Genomic DNA, 19653 nt, shown 5'->3' on the forward strand with positions numbered 1-19653 from the left:
GTCTGGGCAAGAGGGAGGAGCTGCCGCCGGGGGACGGGGGAGAGCGGGACCCGCTGCCACTCGGGCTCGGAGCGCCCTGCAGACGCGGAGGGGAGCCTCCGGTCGGGTTGCCTGCTGCTCAGCGGTGGGGGCTCCGCTCCGCTCCTCCAGGACTTTCCTGCTCCGGTAGCTATAGTTTCTTTTTGAACTACAGCACTTCCTAGGTGATTTAATCTAGATCTGCAGAGTTAAGACGGCATCTTATTAAGTTATTCCAGTGGTTAATTATAACCAGTGCTGAATACACGCCCTGTACCTGCAGTCTGAATTTGCCAAATTTTGTCTCCCGATTGCTACTTTTCTTGGAGGACTAAAGAGCAACCAAATCCTAAACTGGCTATGGATATTTGTAGCTTGATCAAAATAACTTTTTAACCTTCTCTCAGCTAAAATAGTCTTATGCTGAGTATTTCTTTGTACATTGTGTAATCTTCAGATTTTTTTCCATTCCCTTTCCAAGCCTTATATTTTTTTGCAAAACCTACAACTAGATGCCATACTGCAATCACAGCTTCATTGCCTCTCTCAATACACAGACAATATTGCTTCCTTTTATGTGATTTTTTTTTCTTTGCTCATCTGTTCAAGTATTTGTTAAGACCTTTTATTATTGCACCTAAACCAAGGCATTTCCTGTCAGTTGTTCAAGCAATCAGGACCCCTGCAATTTTTTATATTGATTTTTTTGTGTTTTGTTTTGTGTTCTTTTTTTTTTTTTGAGGGGGGACCCCCATTGGATCCTGTTGAGGCCTACACTACTAGGATAAGGAAGGAGACATAAACTCAAAGTTTTTCTACGGAACTTACCAAGAACTTGTTCTTGGTCATATCATGTTACTATTGAAGAACAGCTAGCAGGGGGTTTTTGTGTAGTGAATGGTATTTTCATCAAAAAAAAAAATTTTTTTTCATGTGCATACTGAAGGATAATTCCACTTTTGTTTAAAAAAGCTCTGATTTCTGCATTTTATCATTCCTCTTTAATTAGAAGTAGAAAATTGTATGTGGTCTGATTCCAAAAGACAAAAAGCATGCACAGGCAGATCAGATTTGGTTTTGTTCTGCTCTCGTTAATCCACACTCTATGAAACGTTTGTGTTGGCACTGAAGTTAGGGCAGCATGGGATAAATGGGGAAGCACATCAGTTTGAGGCAGGATATCGATGTGCCTTTGTCCATCTGATACGCCTTTGTGCAATTACACGCGGAACACCAGAAATGGAACGTTAGCCCTGTCAAAACTCTGCACGGTGCTTGAAGCAGCAGAAGGGATCGTGGTATCAACTTGACAAACCAGAAGAAAGCAGGGTTTCCAGATCAAGAGCTTGTATTCTGCAAAGGGACAAAAATTGTTGGAGGCTTGCTGTGTGACTGTGACTTCCTGCGGATCAATACCAAGTAGCTTCTGACGCAACGTGCTACAATATGCTGCCAGCTCGTCTTTCTATCCCTGCCTTTTGGGTGTTAGGAATGGAGCGGACCACAGCAACCACTGTGTTTCCCAATCATGATGCACTAGAATACTAGTGAAATAGGATCTGTGGCAACCATAAATGTTGTCAACAACCCTGAGAAGTCTTGGTAATGTACAAGTCGTAATAAAAAACACTTCTATTTGGGATAGATTTTTAATTTATTTTTTTTTTAAGATTTTGTTGCTACTATCATCAACTGGGTCAAAGCAATTTTCCTATTACTCATGGAGTCACATTGCTAATTACTGTTACTCTATTTTTCATACTGTCACTTATACTGCGTTTGTTTACTGACTCTTCCAGTCAATAAGTCACACCTATTAGAATATTTTAATAGTGTTCAACAGCAGTTTAGTGAAACTTCCAGTTGAACAGTATCCCATCCAGCATGCCATTGGATATGACAACGAAAACAGTGTCCAGGGGAGCAACGTGAATTACATTTCATGTTTGTTCTTCAGGAGACTGACTGATGTAATGTGTTAAGTGCACTTGATGCTGGATTAATGCAGTTGATACTTTTTTCTCTGAAGGAAGGGAAGTAATCTTAAAACCACTGAAAAATCAAGCGAGACTGAAATGTTCAGACTAAGGCTGCTTCTACTGGATAGCAGACAAAGATGTGAAGTGACAAAAACTATATGAAGTAATGAAGTAAGGAATACAAGTCAGGAGTTGTACAAGTTCAGAGGAGAACATCTAGTGAAATTGATGCAGGGAGGGAGAAATCTGATCGAAGGAAATACTTTTATTGAGCAGGAGTTAGGTTGTCCAGTTAATTGCCATGATATATGGCTAAGAAAATACATTATTATCAAATTGGAAGTTAATATGGATTACAATGATACAGTGATATATTTTTTTTGACATTTAAAATTCCCTTTACATTTTAAAATAAATACTTATGTGGCAGTGCAGACCTGTCATATTTGCTTTTCTTAGTGTTCCTTTTCTTGTATCTGAAGCATTTGGTAACTGGTATAAGCTGTATGTGACAAAAGGCATTTTCCTTCTTACTGATGAATTCTTTCTTTTTGGCAACTGGAGCTGTGCAGGGGCAAGCATTTACTTTTCAAATATACTTTCTCAAACAAAGTTGCATGTGCTTAATGGGTGTTTTAATTAAGTTGTTTTTAAAGCTCAGGAACAGATTAATATAATTGAGACACATAGTTGTACTGAGGAACATTCTCACAGCATAACAATATTATGGGCAAACTTGTTAAGTTAATTGTAAAAGCCTGATTTCTCAGTGTCAGTGACTCTGTACATGCAGGAAGATGATAGAGTATATTAATCCAAAATGTTAAAATGTTGATGGAAAGAGCTAGAATAATCTAAAATATGGTTAACGGAAGTGCAAGTTACCTGCTTTCCTGTGAGCAGGTGAAGGTAGTGATTTTGAGAGCAGTGTAACAGTATATTTACTGCTGACTGAACAGCTGCAAAGCTGTATTTCTCTACTAGTAGAAGTTGTTGGTTCCATTAACACTTTTTATTTAGTAAGAAGAGTTATTTTTACTGAGAAATGAAAAAGCAGAGATCACCTGCATTGGTCAAATTTATATATGATCCGCATTTAGCTGTTACTAAAATCTGTAGTAATGATCATGAGTATAGAAGTACTGGGATCTGTAGGTATCTAAGCAAAGTCCTACATAATCAGGATTCTTCTGCATTAAGCATGTGACAATTAAGCTACATGACATATGTACTGCCCCACTGAATTAATGAACTAATAAAGAATGGTGAAAAGACATTACTTTCCCATTGTTAGAGATGGGAACGGAGGCAGGGTGATTTTCTCAAGGTGTTCTATGATGGCTGTAGCAGAGCTGGAAAACTGGACCTTGGTGTTCTGCATCCCAGCTTAAGTCCCAAACTGGGTTCTTCTGTGACACTGACTCCGGGAGGAAAATAATGAAAGAAAACACATGCCTCGCTGTGAAGGTATCAGAATAACTGGAACTGAAGAGCTGCTTCCCAGCAATAAGTCAACTGACCGTATTTACTTGATTGCTATACTTGGCAAATGTCCCTAAGTTACCCCACATTTTCTTAAAACCAAAACAGGTTTGGCCTGGAATACATCTGTTACAAATGTATGTTCCTTCAGATACTGAATGTCCAAGTAGTATACAATCAACTGTTTTATAATCATTGTCTTCATTAAAAAAAACCCAGCCTTACTTATTTAAGTATTTGTTTGGAAACATTCAGTGCCTTTATTCCCATTTTAGAGGTTTGGCTGGCTTTCTTCTCTTTCATGTCTTTCCATCTTCTCTTAGTTCCTTTTCACAACCACTGCTTCCTGTTTGCTGGTGTTTTCTTCAGCTCGTGTTTTTGAGGATGTTGTTCCAAAAACTACAAGAGTTATAAAGCACAGTTTGGAGAGACAAGCTCCATGTGGAAGATCAGAAAACATTCTGCTAAGCCATTTTATAGTATTTTCCAGTGTATTTGGTATTATCTCAAATGTATTTCTTTTATTATACAGAACAAAATCCAACTTTAAGAGTAGACCAGCCTATAGTATAACTTGTAATGTCTTTGGTAATAATAAGCCTATGAATAGTATAGTATGTTTTGAGAGAATTTTGGGAATGGTGTTTATAGTGTTGCCCTTTGTGTGCCTTTTGGCAGCAACGTTATTCTGTCCATTCTGCAAAAATACTGTGCTAGCGTGTAGCTGTCCATAACAAGACAGTTGTGTGCTGGAAAGGTTGTTATTATGTAAATGTTCTTGAAACTGGTTTACAGTTATAATGTATGCAGAGTAGCTAGATTACTCCTACAGTTTTCTTTTTTCATCTGTCTTTTCTTGGTTTTGTTTTCTTCTTTTCCAGATTCTACTCTCTGCTCCTTAAGTTTAACGGCTACTAGCACAAAGGCCATCCTGTGCATACAATCACCCAGGGAAATAACAAAATTGCAAGTATATTCTTGGAGCACCATGTATATACTAATGCAACTCTGTCCATGTTTATGACATGGAAATATAAAGTCTGTCTTTGAGCAAAGCCACAGACTGGAAGAGTCTGGGAAAGGATTCTATGAATAATTTCTGGCTTGCTTAACTCTTAAGTTTCGACAGTCATTTCTGTTCTATGTTCCAGCATTTGCACCCAAAACCAGATTCAAGGCCTGCTTCTTGTGGAACCCAGGGCTACTTTTTATATCTAGAGAGGAGGAGACAGCAATGCAATTCTTGCATTTTTGTAAAACAAAATTTGAAATCCATAGCATCTCTCTGGAAGGATGTTTGATTTGCTGTCTTTTAGACAGGTTACAATCATCTTGGATTTTTGAAATGGCTGATGTAATGACCAGGATGATGGGATAGAGTGACCTCTCAGCAAGTTTCTGGGTGATACGAAATTGGGCGGAGTGGTTGATACATTGGAGGGCAGGGCTGCTACTCAGATGGACCTAGTCAGACTGGAAAAATGAGCTGTTAGGGACCTTATGAAGTTCAGCAAAGGCAAACACAAAGCCCTGCATCTGAGTTGGCATAACCCCATGCAGTAGGACAGCCTGGGAACTGACTGAAGAGATAGCAGCTTTGTAGAAAAGGAGCTGGGGGTCATGATGGACAAGTCAAATGTGAGTCCACAGTGTGCTCTTGCAGCAAATGTGTCCAGCTGCATACTGGGCTGAGTATAACTGGTACATTTGGAGGGAAGTGATTCTTCCCCTCTATTTGACAGCTGTGAGACTACATCTGGAGTTCTGTGTCTCATTTTAAGAAAGGCATTGACATACTAAAGCAAGGCTAGTGAAGGCCACCAAACTGTTCAGGGGGGTGCAGCTCATGGCATACAAGAAGAAGCTGAGAGAGCTGGATTTGCTCAGGTTTAAAGATGATGATGATAAGGGAAGGTCATACTGCTGTCTACCACTTCCTAATGCAAGGGTGTAGAAAAGATGGAGCCAGATTCTTCCCAGAGGTGCACTAAAGGCAATGAACATGAGTTATAACATGGAAAATTCATTATAGGGAAAAATTGTTGTTTTTTTTTTTTTTTACAAAGGACGGTCAAATACTGAAACAGCTTGCCCAGAGAGGCTATGGAAACTCCATCCTTAGAGATATTCATAACTCATCCGGACACAGCCCAAAGCAACCTGCTTTAATAGGACCTGTCTTGAGTAGAAAGTTGGACTGCAGACTTGCAGAAAGTCCCTTACCATGTGATTCTACGATTTTGTGATGTGATAGCAGACAGCTTCAAACTAGCAGTTCCACCCTGCCAGAGAAAGCGACTCCAATACCACTTTTCCTTTTGCCTGAGGGTTTTCATGAAACTATGTCCTGCAGGCAGAGAAGGCAGTAGGCCTGTTCTACTGCAATAACAAATCCATTGATAATTTTTTTTTTTCACATATCACCAACTAAGCTATACAAATGCGCAGGGGAAATAATCTGTACTGAACTCAAAGAAAGTTGAGACTTTGCCTACTTTTATTATCTAGACAGCTTTGTCATAAACAGAAGCAGTGCCCTTTTCGTAAAGAACTACTTTCTTACCATTTTAACTCACTGTTCTGAAATTCCATTTTTATGCCTTTGTCCTTGTTGAACATTTCTGAATCTTCCAGTTCTGTTTTTACTGAGATGGGGAGGAAGCTGCAAGATTGTATGCAGTATTCAAGGTGAAGATAGACCATGGATTTATAGAGACTGTGCAGACTATACTATGTTCCACTAAGAGGGAAGAGAGAGATATGCATTATGAGAGACAGAGATACTATGATTTTTAAAAATTCAGATTTTTCTTACCTGTTTATTTGTTTGCCTCTTACTGTTTTGTTCTTCATCCTGTCAATGGTGCAACGCCCTATTGGTCTGTTCTGTTTGTGTTACAGCTTGTTTTCATGACCTTTCCATTCATGATGTCTGCTTCCTCAGCTGTGAAGACTTTTATGGTAATTGGACACTTGGCAGAGGAGAAAACCCCCAAGTTATGTGTCCATCAAAAGACAGGTGAGTAGAATGTAGCCCTTGTCTGTTCTAAGCTAATCGGTACAAGAGCTATCTGTCTTTAAACAGCTTAAATGCCATCCAGACTGCTTTAGGAACTGCAAAGTTACTGAATGTATTATTGAGAGCCAAAAGTACTGAGTGATGGGGAATGTTGGAATTAGCTAGAGAATTTATGAGTAGGAAAAAAGTGAATACCAGAAATCTGGTATCTTAAGACATGTGGGATCAAAAGGGGCTCAGTAGTGCTGAAGAACTGAGTATGTGTCACTTGCTAAGCAGGCTCTGGATATCTGTCTTTGCTGTTGGATTCTCTCCCACCTTTACTCTTTGCTTTTGCAGTGTGGTTTGGATGAAGAGTAATTGAACCTGAGAACTGTCAGCACTAACATCATGATGTGCAATACCTGAAGTAAACCAGATACTTTCAAATCAACCAAAAGATGCAACAGTCATTTGTTGAGGAGTATGTACAGAGTGTAAGTGCATAATATGCAGGTCAATGTTCAGTAAAATGTTTGCTTAGCTGCTGTTGGTTTGCCACTAACTGCTGTTTTGATTTCCAGTGAGAAGCAAGGACTCTCATTTCAACAGAAGGTAAGAGTTTAAATGCATTCTCAAATCTGGGCCATCATGACAAACATATTATTAAGTTTTCTATGTAGGCCTATTTTCCACTGCATTTGGAAGGCAACAGATGCCATGGGTACTATATAATATAAGCAATTTAGAACAATTTATATATCCTGTAATTATAATGACTTAAGCTTATGTTACTTTGCAGTATCTTAAGAATAATTTTTCTTAAAACTAAGAAAGAGTTTATGATTCTATAGGACACTTATGAGGAGAAGACTTGTAGATTCATTCTCAGAAAAAACCAAGAAAACAGTTGAGTCTGAAGGTAGCTGCTGAAGTGAAGTCCCAGTACCTTGTAAATGTGGCAGTGCTCAGGGAAGATGACGATACTAAACTCTTACAGAGTTCACTGAATCTTCAACGACATACAGAGATGGTGCAGAATTTCCATTGTACAAATTGAAAACTAGGACACCAATGGGTCTGGCAGTCTTAAGCCTTGGTCATTCTTTTGGGTTTTATTTTAATACAAAGAAGATGACCTGATCCAAATACATAAATTGCTTCCTTGGTTTAAAATAAAACAAATTCCTAATGGTGATCTGTATTTACTGAATTTCATAGAGAGACATTTAGAAGCACTCTGGCTCACAGGTCCTGTAACTAATAAGGTTCACACCATCCTAAACACAGAGGGGCTGAATGTTTTAAAATAACATGTATGAAGAATCTTGTTCCTATGTATAAAGGAGAAAAAGTTTTAACTGCATATGAGATGCCATTATAAAATTAATACATCAAATGCCATGAACTAACCCATTTGTACTAGCAGTGATGGACATGTCATTCTCTTTGTATTTATTATACAGAATAGGGAGAATTGTTATACTGTGTGTAATAGGCCTTACTAACTGGCACCGGGGTGTGCAAGATAGCAAGAAAAAACAGGGGAGCAAGGAATCAATCATAGTAAAGCTTTAAAAAGAACAGTTTTCTCTTCAACTGTTAGAGGTGTGAATCTTGCTAAATGGATTTAAATTCTTTAAACCACTTATCCTAAAATATATATAGCATCAAGTGATCTCAAGAACCAGCAGTCAAAAGGTGACTAGTAACAAAGTAGTTCATTCCTCTGAGGCCTTCCTTGGTAACTTCCTAGTTTCAAATTTATGTTGTAGCTTTCACTGATTAGCCTTTTGAAGTTTGCAGGAATAAAGAGACATATTCCCATAGAGCTATTTTACGGTGGTCATCAAACTCTTTCAGATGGCAAGGACTAAATGTTTTTTTACTTTTATATGGTGTAAAACTTAGCAAATTCTAATAGACTTCACTTACTTAAGTATTTTCATTTAAATTATGTTGAATGGTAGAAATTTTGTCTAGCTTTGTTTTGTGACTATGGCACCCCAAAAATAGGAACAACATGGTGCTGCATACAAAATTTTATGCCAACCATATTCAGATTATCTTTTAAAATAAACAGTTTATGCATACTTGACATTTTTACTTCACAGAACAAAACAGTACTGCATACACAGAGTATTCTGAATTTTATGTGTGGTCTGCACATAAGATCTGTATACTTAAACTTAATGGTGATTTGATATTGCTGTGAGAATCCTAGTCTTTTAATTTCCTAATTCTGTTTGGCATTCTTTAATGCCACATGAAAGTTTTAATGTTGCTCTAGTTATTGCCCCTCTTAGAAAGAAGAAAAGATAAACCCTTATTAGTTTATGCACCGTGTAATCCCTAGGAAGGATTTGCCAGGAACAGATAATCTTTGCTTGTCTCCAAGTTTAGAATGGAGAGTCAAGGGGAAGCATACCCAAACTTAGTTATATAAGCCATTCTAATTAATATTTATTCTGTAAAATGCTACACTGAATTTTTGTTTAGATTTGTTCTTTCTGATAGCCACCAAAGAAAATATCTGTAAAGTATTTATTTTAAAAACCAAAAGTCAATACTATACATCACTGTTTCAAATGTATGGATGTTCAAGGATAATTGTGTGTTGAGATGCTGCTGAAGGTTCATTTTCTTCACTTCTAATCAAGTAGTATTTCCAATTTATTATTTTTTTGTTGAAGCAACAAATAGCTTGCCTATGGATGTGTGCAAACATGTTCTGAATATGCATACAATGAAGTAGAATTAAAATGTAAAGCGAAGGAGTTAATTCTCTGTAATGACTTCATCCCTGATCCTAAGGAAAGGAATGCATCTTCCTTTGGACAGAAAGGAAGCACTTAATGTTATAAGCACTGAATGATATCACTTTCTTTCATATTAAGAAAGAAATAATTTGTAGCATAGCACATATATTGCATTGCCCCTTCAGTTTTCTGTAATCTGCATAATTAGCTGATTACCCCACAACTGGAAGGACTGGAATTAGGTGGGTCCTTTTATGATCATTACGACTGCAAGTTGAAGGAAGGGGAGGAGCTGCAGCAGTCCTAATTTTACTCAAAATACTGGACTTGGGAAACCATGTGAGAACACTGAGCGGCACAATCCCTTAGAGAAGGGTCGCCATCGAAACAAGTGTAACTGCTTCCTGGTAGGCTGCTTCTTTCAATTTTTTTTTTGTCTTTGAATTTTGTTTTTCATCACTTTTTTTTGGCCTCTGCCCATCATCTTTTCCTCTTTGGCTTCTTAAGTCACTTGTCATTTATTCAAAGAATTGAAGGTCAGATCATCTCATCTGACTTGTATGCCATAGGCCCTGAAATTTCATGTACCAGCCCAAGTAATTTCTCTTTGAGCAAGACATATTTGCTATCTGCTTAGAGCATATAATTAAATTTGGAGTCATGCAATTTTAGAAGATAAGGTACTTCCTGTTCTGTTAACAGAAGAACATCTTGTAAGGGGCCTGTGGCAAGAAAAAAGTTGAATCAAGAGTAGGCACCAGAAATAGAGATGGGACAGCCTAGTTAGGAGAGGGTTTACTTAAAACTGATTGACTTACAGTAAGATGGGACTATGCACCTTTGAAGTGGGTCATATTTTTATAGTAAAAGTAAAATTTAAAAAAGACAAGCTTTTTTTCTCAGCAAGAGAAAGGTGGTTTATTCATTAAAATATTTGTTAGAGGTAATAATGTGGGAGAGCCTTTGAGAAAAAGGAATGACAGTAAGTTCAATACTAAAATGTTTCAAATGACAGCCAGAGAAACTTTAGTCTTGAGAAAATATAAATAAACTCTAAGCAATATTTACTAGAGGTTAAGTTCTGTCCTTAGTTAAACCAGAACATTCCTACTATCTCTAAAAGGTAACAAAGAAAAATTTATAAAACTATCTGATACCTGAGATTCAGCAGTTTACAGAAGAAAGTACATTTTAATGTAAACAAATAATCACTGCAACAGCTGCATAGGTTTAAAAACTGAAAGATCAATTTTACAAATTTAAATAATGAGACCCTGAAGCTCTATACAAAATCAGTGATGAGAGAGAGAGCAACTTGGAAGAGCCTAGCTGCTTGTCTTATTTTCTGTGCTTTAAAGTGTGCTAGTGCTGCTTATTCTATCAAGAATAACAATGCTGTAGTTTTAAAGGGAGGCTGACATGCCCAAACTATATGTATATAGAAAAACCTCAGAAGGCAGCCTACATTTCCTTTTAAAATGGATTCTAACAATGACTTAGCATAATTATACATGCTCTAGACTGAGGTTTGGAAGAATGTTAACTCTCCTGTCAATTTAAAACCTCCTTTTGTATACAGCCAATGGGTGGGGTGCCACATTTTAGAGTATAGCACTCAAGTTAAAAACCCAACTGTCTAGGGTTTGTTTTGAGCCTCATGGATTACGAACTCAAAACTTAAATTTTGTGGAAGAACAAGTGTTAGAAACCCAAAAATAGCTTTATAAAACACATTAATAAAACAGCATGAAATAAATTAAAAGTTGGTTAGTGCAAAGGTATGAGAAACGGCAGACTCTGCCTGTTGAAGCAACTTCTATGTTGATGGCAACTGCAATTCTGGTTCCTAAAAACATTCCTCCACTACTTCATGCATCCTATATCCTGTCTTGTAATACCTATGTGGACTAAGATTGTTGTGAAAGGTCTTGCTGGCATTATCTGCAATGGCCACTGTAAACTCTGTGAAACTAAGTATATTGTGTTAGTCCACTGTCATGGAACTTTTACCGCTTCTGAAATTGCATATATTTATAGGAATAATTTGTATATACATAGACGCTTACAGCTGAAGTTACATCAGCACTAGCAAAGTAGGCAGTGGTAGCACAGTAGTTTACACTTGCTTCCCAACGTTCTGAACAGTATGCATACTAGGATATACTGACTCCTTCATGTAAGAAGATGTGCTAACCTTATTTTTCCAGGTATTAATTTCTTCAGAATAATTCCCTGTGGAATCAGTAACTTCCAATGATTGTATTGTTTATATAGCAACTTTAGTGGTGAATCAATTAAATCTCTGACATTTTATAATTTTAGAGTTATACCTACATATATATAGCTTGAATACCAAGACGCAGGACTATGAATCTTTAAAGAAAATAGTCTCTTAGGGTGTCTATGACAGAATTCACAGAATCATAGAATGGTTTGGGTTGGAAGGAACCTTAAAGATCATCTAGTTCCAACCTCCTGCCATTGGCAGGGACACCTTTCGCTAGGTGTCCAAAGCATTCTCACGTTTTTCTGCTCCACTTCTATGGTTTCCTTAAAATGGCTAAGCTTTCTAGTTTGACAAACAACAATTAAAATACTGTTTCTATTCTCAGTTATGAAGTATTCTGGGTTTTTTCTAATCTGAAGCAAAGAATCTGCTTCTCCATAGAAGAGAGAGGTGAAAGGAAAATGTACAAGTTTCTAGTATTTAGTTTTGAAACATTTTTTAAGTTTTGGTTGCTGGCTAGATCACTTAGTGAAATAACTCTTGATGATGACTGATCTACACAGTGCAAAATATTCCTGTATGAATGCATAATTCTTAATACATAGCAGCATTACTTACCAGTAATTTCTGCAGTTTAAAAAGAAAAAAGGAATTGCTATATTTACTTACCCTTTTTGTATTTTAAGACAGTTTCTTGCTCAAGAAAAGTCAAGAATTGAAATGAGGATCACCGTGAAGGAATGAAAGGTGAATTCTACAAGCAAATTTTATCTGGAAAAGTAAGTAGGGGGTGTGAAAGGAGTGGGAAGACTCTTCCATCCCCTGCCCTCTGAAAAAGTTGTATTTTGAATCTTGGATTTCAATAGTGATTGTAAAGAAAATTGAAAAACCTCTCATCATTTTGATGCTCAGCAATACAAAAACAGGAATAAGCAGAAATAAGCTAGATCGAATATATCAGCTAACTTCATTCTCCTTTGTTCTTCTGTCAGAAGTATTTTCTTTGAAAGAAACATGTAAAGTCTGGCTACTCCTCATTTAAGGTTTTATTTTAAATTCAGTGAGAGTTCTTCAGTGTGTATGTAAAATTGTTAGTTTTGTGATGTGGCTTTTGCTTCACTACGTTTTAGGAGACAGATTACTAAAATGATTGTGTCTTTCAGTATGTTCTCCAACAAGAAGTAGAATGATATAAAGCAAAACGTAAACACTACTGTTAAGGACTTGAAACTCCAATTCCTTGGAATGCATCAGAGGTAAACCTGAAGAATTCCTTAAGTACGTTTTTATACTCCTTCAGCTTGAAATTGCCATTTTTATTAGTGCTTATAAACCTGAGTTTTGGATGACTGCTTGACCTTTTGGAATAAGGATTACAGTTAAAATCAGCTGATTAATAACTGCTTATACCGTTTGCAGGAATTAAGGTATTGGACTATAACTGAGTATTGTGATGGCTGGTTCTCTATGTGAAGGGTCTGAGCTTCCTCCATACTACATGGAGAGAGTTAATAATTCACAAAAGCCTAATTGGGGACTTTCTATTTTAGCCATGGGGATATGATTAAGCAAGGCAGAGAGGCATAACATTTAGCCATTTTGACCTAAGACTACAGGGAACCAGATGCAGTGCCAATGTGCTAATAGCTTTGAGGATACGAGACACAGTTTAGAGGTTTTGAAGATATTTAACCTACTTAGCTCACCTACAAAAAGGATAATCTGATTGCCAGCTTAAAGAGGCTTGTAAGCAATTACTGTCTCTACTCTTTTGTTGAAATTCTGAAAAGAATTAAGAATGTCTCTTATTTAGTGACAGAGAAAGAAACATACAGCAGCGACACTCTAGCTTGTGATTAGGATACCTGACTGCAAAAAGAGAAAATCTGGCTTGATCCCTGCCTTTTAATGCAAAGGTGCCCTGCAAAACTTTCTTCAGAGATCACTCCTGCTAAGAGCAATCTAACTGGCAAAGTGTGTGTCTATGTTAGCATTTTAGTTTGGCTCAGAAGTGAGCCAAATTGACTGTCCCTATGTACTGTGCTTTGGTTTATTTCACAGAGTCATATCAGAGCAGGTGACCTGGATTCCTTTGGGGTGAAATGAGACAGGAAGGTGTGCTCCAACCACTACATTCAACCCCTGTGTCCAGACTAAAGCTATTCCAAAGTAAAAACCCTGAAACATGCATTGGTGCTGAGCATTTGACATCCACGCAACTTTTGCTCAACAAATGGGCTTCTTTTGGACTAGTCTACTTACTAAAGTAGACATAAGTATGTGCAAAGACAGCAGACTCAGCATACGCCTTGCTCAGTAACTTCCCTGGCCTCTCTCCGACAACTCTTACTAAATGTACACTCCTAGAATTCACACTAATTTGTCTTTTACATTATTGAGAGATTGAGACTTTCTAGATCTTGGCAAAGATAAAAGTTGGGTTTTTCTATTCTGGCAGGGAACTCTCCCTGGGTAGAGAGGTATTCTTCAGTTCTGCCTGTGTTATTTGCTAAAACGCTGTTCTTTAACTGAGTTAGATTATAAACCACTGTTTTCCCCTCCTCCATCTTCTTTATGGGCAGATTTAAACCTCATATATAACCTGTGATAGATAAGAGATCAATTCACTTTACCCATATTCCATCTTTTCAGTTACACTAGAATTCTCTTGCATTAAATATCTGTTGTAGTTAACCTCTAAATATAAAGCCAAGCAAATAAGAATAGGAGTATTGAGGTGAAAAATCAAGATATTGAATCTAACAAAAACGCGTAGCTCTAAAGTACAGCTACAACTCACATTGTGTGTTCAATAAAACACTTCCCGAGATTCATACTAACAGTGGATTCAGTGACATGCAAAGGAAGTAATCAGACACATCTTACATTGTTAAATTAATCAGCACAGCCATAGTTACAGAAAAGGATAAAATTAAGACCTGATGTAAACAGGTGAAGTTCATGATAATGGGTTAGCTAGTTACAACAGTGATGTAAATATTGTATTAGCAAACAGGTCAGAAAATAGGTGTAATTTTCATCAGCTTAATCTCCAGTGCCTGTTTGTAATGTACAAATGAGTAAGACAAGCATAGAGAAAATAGAATAGAATAAAGTAATCCAAGTAAGTGGGCATAGATGGCTACATTTAAACCTTCTTAACCACAATAAATATTAAGAAAATTATTATTTCTAAAGGATAGGAAAGGTTATGATATTCTTTTCTTTAGGGAATCTGTAAAGACTACCATACATTACAAAATTAAAATTAAAAGCTTCTCAGAAAGAAGAGCTGGCAAATGAATACTTTCATGATGTGTTTTCCTTGAATCCCTGAAGTATCTTAATATATATAAATCAGTATCTCATTTTTTAAGATACATTCTGCACTCTCAGAAAGCGTCCTTAGCCCACTGGACATGAAGAGAGGTGCTGTGAAAACTGCCCACAGAACTGTCTGAACTTCTGACTTCTCATTACCCTGGCCAAAATTACCTATAAGCAGTTGGAATAGATCAGATATCATTAAATCAATAATTGAAGCAATGTATGTATGAAATTGAAATACAGCCTTCATGTCCGGACAGATACATTTGTCTGATTGTAAGACATTTTGCAAATGTGTGACTCCCTTAAGAAAATGGTAAAGCACCTTAAAAGACTTACAGATCTTAAGGCTCACTAAGCTGGAAAACTGAAGTTAATCTACTGAGAGCTTACAGAGCAGAACTTTTATTTCTCAAATTTATTTACTCTTTAGTATTTCTTGACTGAATTAATACAAAATACCCTACATCTTCCATTTAATTTTCAAATCACATTTTCAGAGCTTTCTGTGTGGCCCTGCAAATGAATATCAAATTTTCTAGTCCAGAAACAAGTTTTATGTACATATTTTTACATACTTTGGACAACTAACACTTAGGAAGGATATCTTAGCTAGGCACCTTGATTGTAATGATTAAAACTTTAACTACTGTATTTTTGGGACAGAGTGCTTGAAGAGTGGGTTTCGGTTGTTGCTCTAGAAGCACTTTCAGGTATGGCTTTGTGTGGTTACAGTTTTGCCACTCTTCCTGTTTAAATGTATATGACAGCAGCAGGAGATAATCCAAGCTGTAATACTGCTGATAGCCTAACCAGCACGCCTCTTTTTTTTTCTTTTTCTTCCCCCTGCCAAAGCAAGGTGGTGCATTTTGATTTGTTTCCAAACATACTAAGAGAGGTCTGAGTAACTTAGATGACTTAGTGAGAAAAGCTAGCTGGGGGAAAAAACCTAGATCCATTTCCTACCTGCTCATTACAACCCTTGCTACTCTCAAGAGAAGATTAAAAGCAGAGACTGGAACTTCCCCCCCTCCCTCCTTTTTTGTCCTGCCTAATAGAAGATCTTTAAGAGGTCATCTGAAGCTAATGTGCATGATGGTGGCCGGCATTAACAAATTTCAACTAGCCCCACTTACTTAATACATTTGTTTTCCGTGTGCTAAAATATTGCACTGAAATTGCTTGACTTTTTTTATTTCAAAATTTCCTTTCTAATTTTGAACCTTTCAACCTAAAAGAATTGTTACCTTTCTACTTTTTGTTGGATTCAGGTCAGATAAAAACTTGTAGCTATGCCCTAGCATTCAGCTCCTAGAAACCGAGGGCCTATCCGCCACCTCAGGAAGCACAGCAGTGGGACTTTCGCCCTCTGCTGGTCTATTGCACCGTGACTCCACTACTGTGAAAGGCAAAAAGCTCATCTTCCATTTAGTAAAATAATCCATAAATTAAGTCGAGGCATTATGGAATGACTGTTTACCAGCTTTTAATTTTTGCTGTGGATTATGATTGAGACATCGAAACAAAACAAAGATACTCTCTATTGTATACTAATGCTTAATTTTTATATAAAGGATATGACTGATGGATTTCTACGCTAACTCCTACGCTAAAACCCACAGCTGTTTCACTGGCTTAAACAATTTCCAACCATGTTTCAACAAGCGAGAAATCTTAAATTAATTTAAAAAATGTTAAGTAGTTTCCTAAGGAAATCAAAATGTTGATAGTTAATATCAGGCTCATATCATAAAACTTACAGTTTAACTTGCCTTGTAGCTCTTTTCCAAGTACTCTGCTGCCCCTCCACCACCGTCAATTTCTTAGTGATAGCAGAAATCACTTCCCTGCTGCGGCATTACCCCTGTAAGCAAAAAAGTAAATGAACTATATATGAAACATGGTTGTTAGAGTACCAAGTCACAAACACAACTTTGCAACATGCTATTTGTGTAGGAAGGTATTGTTATGCTGTTTAGCTCGAGTCTAAGGGTAATTAAATAATAATATAGAAACATTTAAGAAACAATAAACAAAAAAGTCAAAAAACCCTACCCAAAACTTTTTTTCTACAGAGAGAAGTGTTGTCTAGTACAGGGTATTCAGTTCTTGCATGGTTTTCAAAAAAAGAGTATAGACTGATGTAGTTGCTGTTTTAAAAAAAAAAAAAAAAAGTTAATCTTATTTTCAAGGGTCAAGCTGATAATTTGACCAGTAGCTGCTGGAAATGACAATGTACAATTTCATCGGCATTTGCAAAGGAAAAGGTTTTGCCCTTTCTATGATGCCATGAGTTAGGGTTTTCAACAGCACGGCATGCACATGGCAGAACAGATAAAATACCATAGAGAGTGTAACTCACATGCCATACTCAATGTTTTATCATGGAGTTATTAAGAATCCATCACTACCCACAAAAAAGCAGAAACAAAACCTAAGACTGGCAATACCTTTAGCGGGAGTCCTCCCTCATTTGCTGGCCAGCTACAGAAATGTGCAGTAGGTCTTCCTATTTTGGTCAGACCAATGCTCACTCATCTCTGGGTATCCTAAGGAAAAAGAAGGGTGTCAAGTAGTGGCAGAAAATAGAAAAATAATAACGGCAGTACCCCAGAAAAACAAGCAAAAAACCCACCAGCTGCAGACTGACTTTTAGAATGAATTACATTAAATTACATTTAATCAACACATGATTATTTAAAATAAGGGGCATAATGTCTCTTGCCTTTGGAAGGGAATTGTTCATAATCTAGTTTAGTTAGGTTTAATTCTGCAGGTTTCTCTTCTCATAAAGATATAATATGGCTTAGCTGTTTCAGTCTGGTTAATTCAGGTCAATATTCCTAAGCATGACTTAATCGAAGGAGTTCTGTATTTCATACTGTTGTTTTGTATACAGCTCTATCTTGGTGAAGTATTTAGAGGACTTATGTATAGATTCTTTGTTGCTGAATATTTCCTTTGGTAGTAGCTAAAACATATATTCATGTCTGACCAAAACTGGCTGTTTTTACAGATGTTAAAAAGATATATTTTCTGAAATTTCCTAGTTTAATTATTCAGGGAGATATATTTTTTCCCTTCCCAAAATACATGTGGAGTTGTAATAACCATCTATTCCATATGTAGTTATATTCCATACTGTTTAAGGAAAGAGAACAATGTTGTCATACATATATACATATCACACAGAATTTTTGATCTGGGAAAGAATCAAGGACTCTGTCAAAACAGCAAAACCAAAACAGTTTTGAAGGGAATACATTCCTAGAATTATCTGTAAACATAAAAAACTTATTTATGCCAGAAATTCCAGTGAACTGTAATACTCATGTCAGAAAGTGTTGCATGATAATGACTTCAGATGCTGCAGATAAAGGAATGCACTGAAAAAAAACTTACTTGCCTTCACTCAGCTAAAACTACTACTCACAACTACGTAACCCTCCTGATCAGTGATCACATAATACATAGGCATTCCAAAGCAATTTACTTTATGACATTTGAATTATAAAAACCAGACTGGTTTTGTTTTGTTTCCTCTCCAAATTTTTTTTAGAGTTCAAGAAAAGTCCCTTTTCTTGTGTTATAAGCTTGTTGTGGAAAAAAAATGTTTAAAAAGCTGGCCATGTTTTTGAAAAAGGCAACCGCATAAATGCCTTAACTTCCATTTTCTTCAAGTGCCAACTCTTCCTTAGCTCAAAATATTACTTTGCTTAAACATGGGAATTCACAAGGGATTTTCTAAAATTAACTACTTGATCATAAATCTTAAAATATTATCATAACTTAAGATTAACAACAAGGAACACATCTACTTGTACAGCAGTGGAAATGATAAGACTATGCATGTTCTTCTGTCTTAGTAACTACTATTTAGAAAAATCTACAATTGCATGTTTTTCAGGCTGTAGCTTGGCCAAACCTGAAAACTGACACCAATGTAGCTTGGAAGATACGATGAACCAGTGGCAGAGCAACAAGGGCATATTTCAGTGACTGAATCTTGGAGCACAGTTTGGGTGGTTTTGGAATGCAGGACTCAGTTCTCCAGTTTAAATGCTTCCTTGAATAACAGAACAGTGTTTAAGACAGGCATGCTTCACCAGGGCAAGGAACCTTCCATCAGCGCAGCTTCACTTGATAAAACTACTAATTGTCTGTATTCCATTCAGTCTCAATTAATGGTAGTATAATTTGTATACTATATTTGTTAAAACCTGGGAAGCTTTTCTTTATGCAGTTCTACCATACAGGCCACATTGGTGTCTCAAATGTTTTTTATAACATTCTTTGTGGGAACATCTGTACAAGACTGGCCAGCTGCGCTACTGACATTGCCATCACTAATGCTACTGGAAAAAACGAAGTAGTAGTATTAGAATACCATTTTTGTCCACTTTTAAGAGAGGGAAAAACCCAACCCCTCACATTTGAGAAAGAGATCTGTAATTCAGCAATCCCTTGGTGTAAATTCTGCCAGCAGAAGCGGTACGTATCGCCTGTCACAAAGGAAAGTGTTCCTGCTTTCACCTGCCACTGGTGAGATCAGCCACGGCTGACGCTGAGGAAGCAATGACCGAACGACGCTCCTTAAGCCTCCTGGTTACCCGTGTTTTACCATGTGGCAAAAGAGCTTTCATCAACGTAGTTTTGAGTTCCAACATAAAGAGTCAAAAGACACAGCACGTTCATAAATACTCATCCCAGGCAAGTGACGGAGAAAACCTGGGGTCACGCCGGCGCAGGGCAGCTTCCAGGCTGCCGTGCCCAGAACCGAGCGCCGTTCCCGCCGGGCTCTCACAGGCGCCGGCACGCTCCACCTTCGCTTCGACGCGGCTGACGGCGCAGCATCCGACCCCA

The 19653-nt window shown here is 37.2% G+C and overlaps 1 long non-coding RNA gene across 1 annotated transcript; it reads right to left on the bottom strand.

The window, feature by feature from the left end:
• Positions 1–15862: 15862 nt before the first annotated feature.
• On the bottom strand, positions 15863–19647 carry LOC118452360. The gene is made up of 4 exons (XR_004842116.1): positions 19324–19647; positions 17241–17339; positions 16846–16940; positions 15863–16654 (listed from the first exon to the last, which is right to left on the bottom strand). It is a non-coding gene; the product is annotated as an uncharacterized LOC118452360 (long non-coding RNA).
• Between the last annotated feature and the right edge of the window lie 6 nt (positions 19648–19653).

The sequence above is a fragment of the Egretta garzetta genome, unplaced genomic scaffold, assembly GCF_000687185.1.
Source record: "Egretta garzetta isolate BGI_Z169 unplaced genomic scaffold, ASM68718v1 scaffold575, whole genome shotgun sequence".
Lineage (NCBI taxonomy): Eukaryota > Metazoa > Chordata > Aves > Pelecaniformes > Ardeidae > Egretta > Egretta garzetta.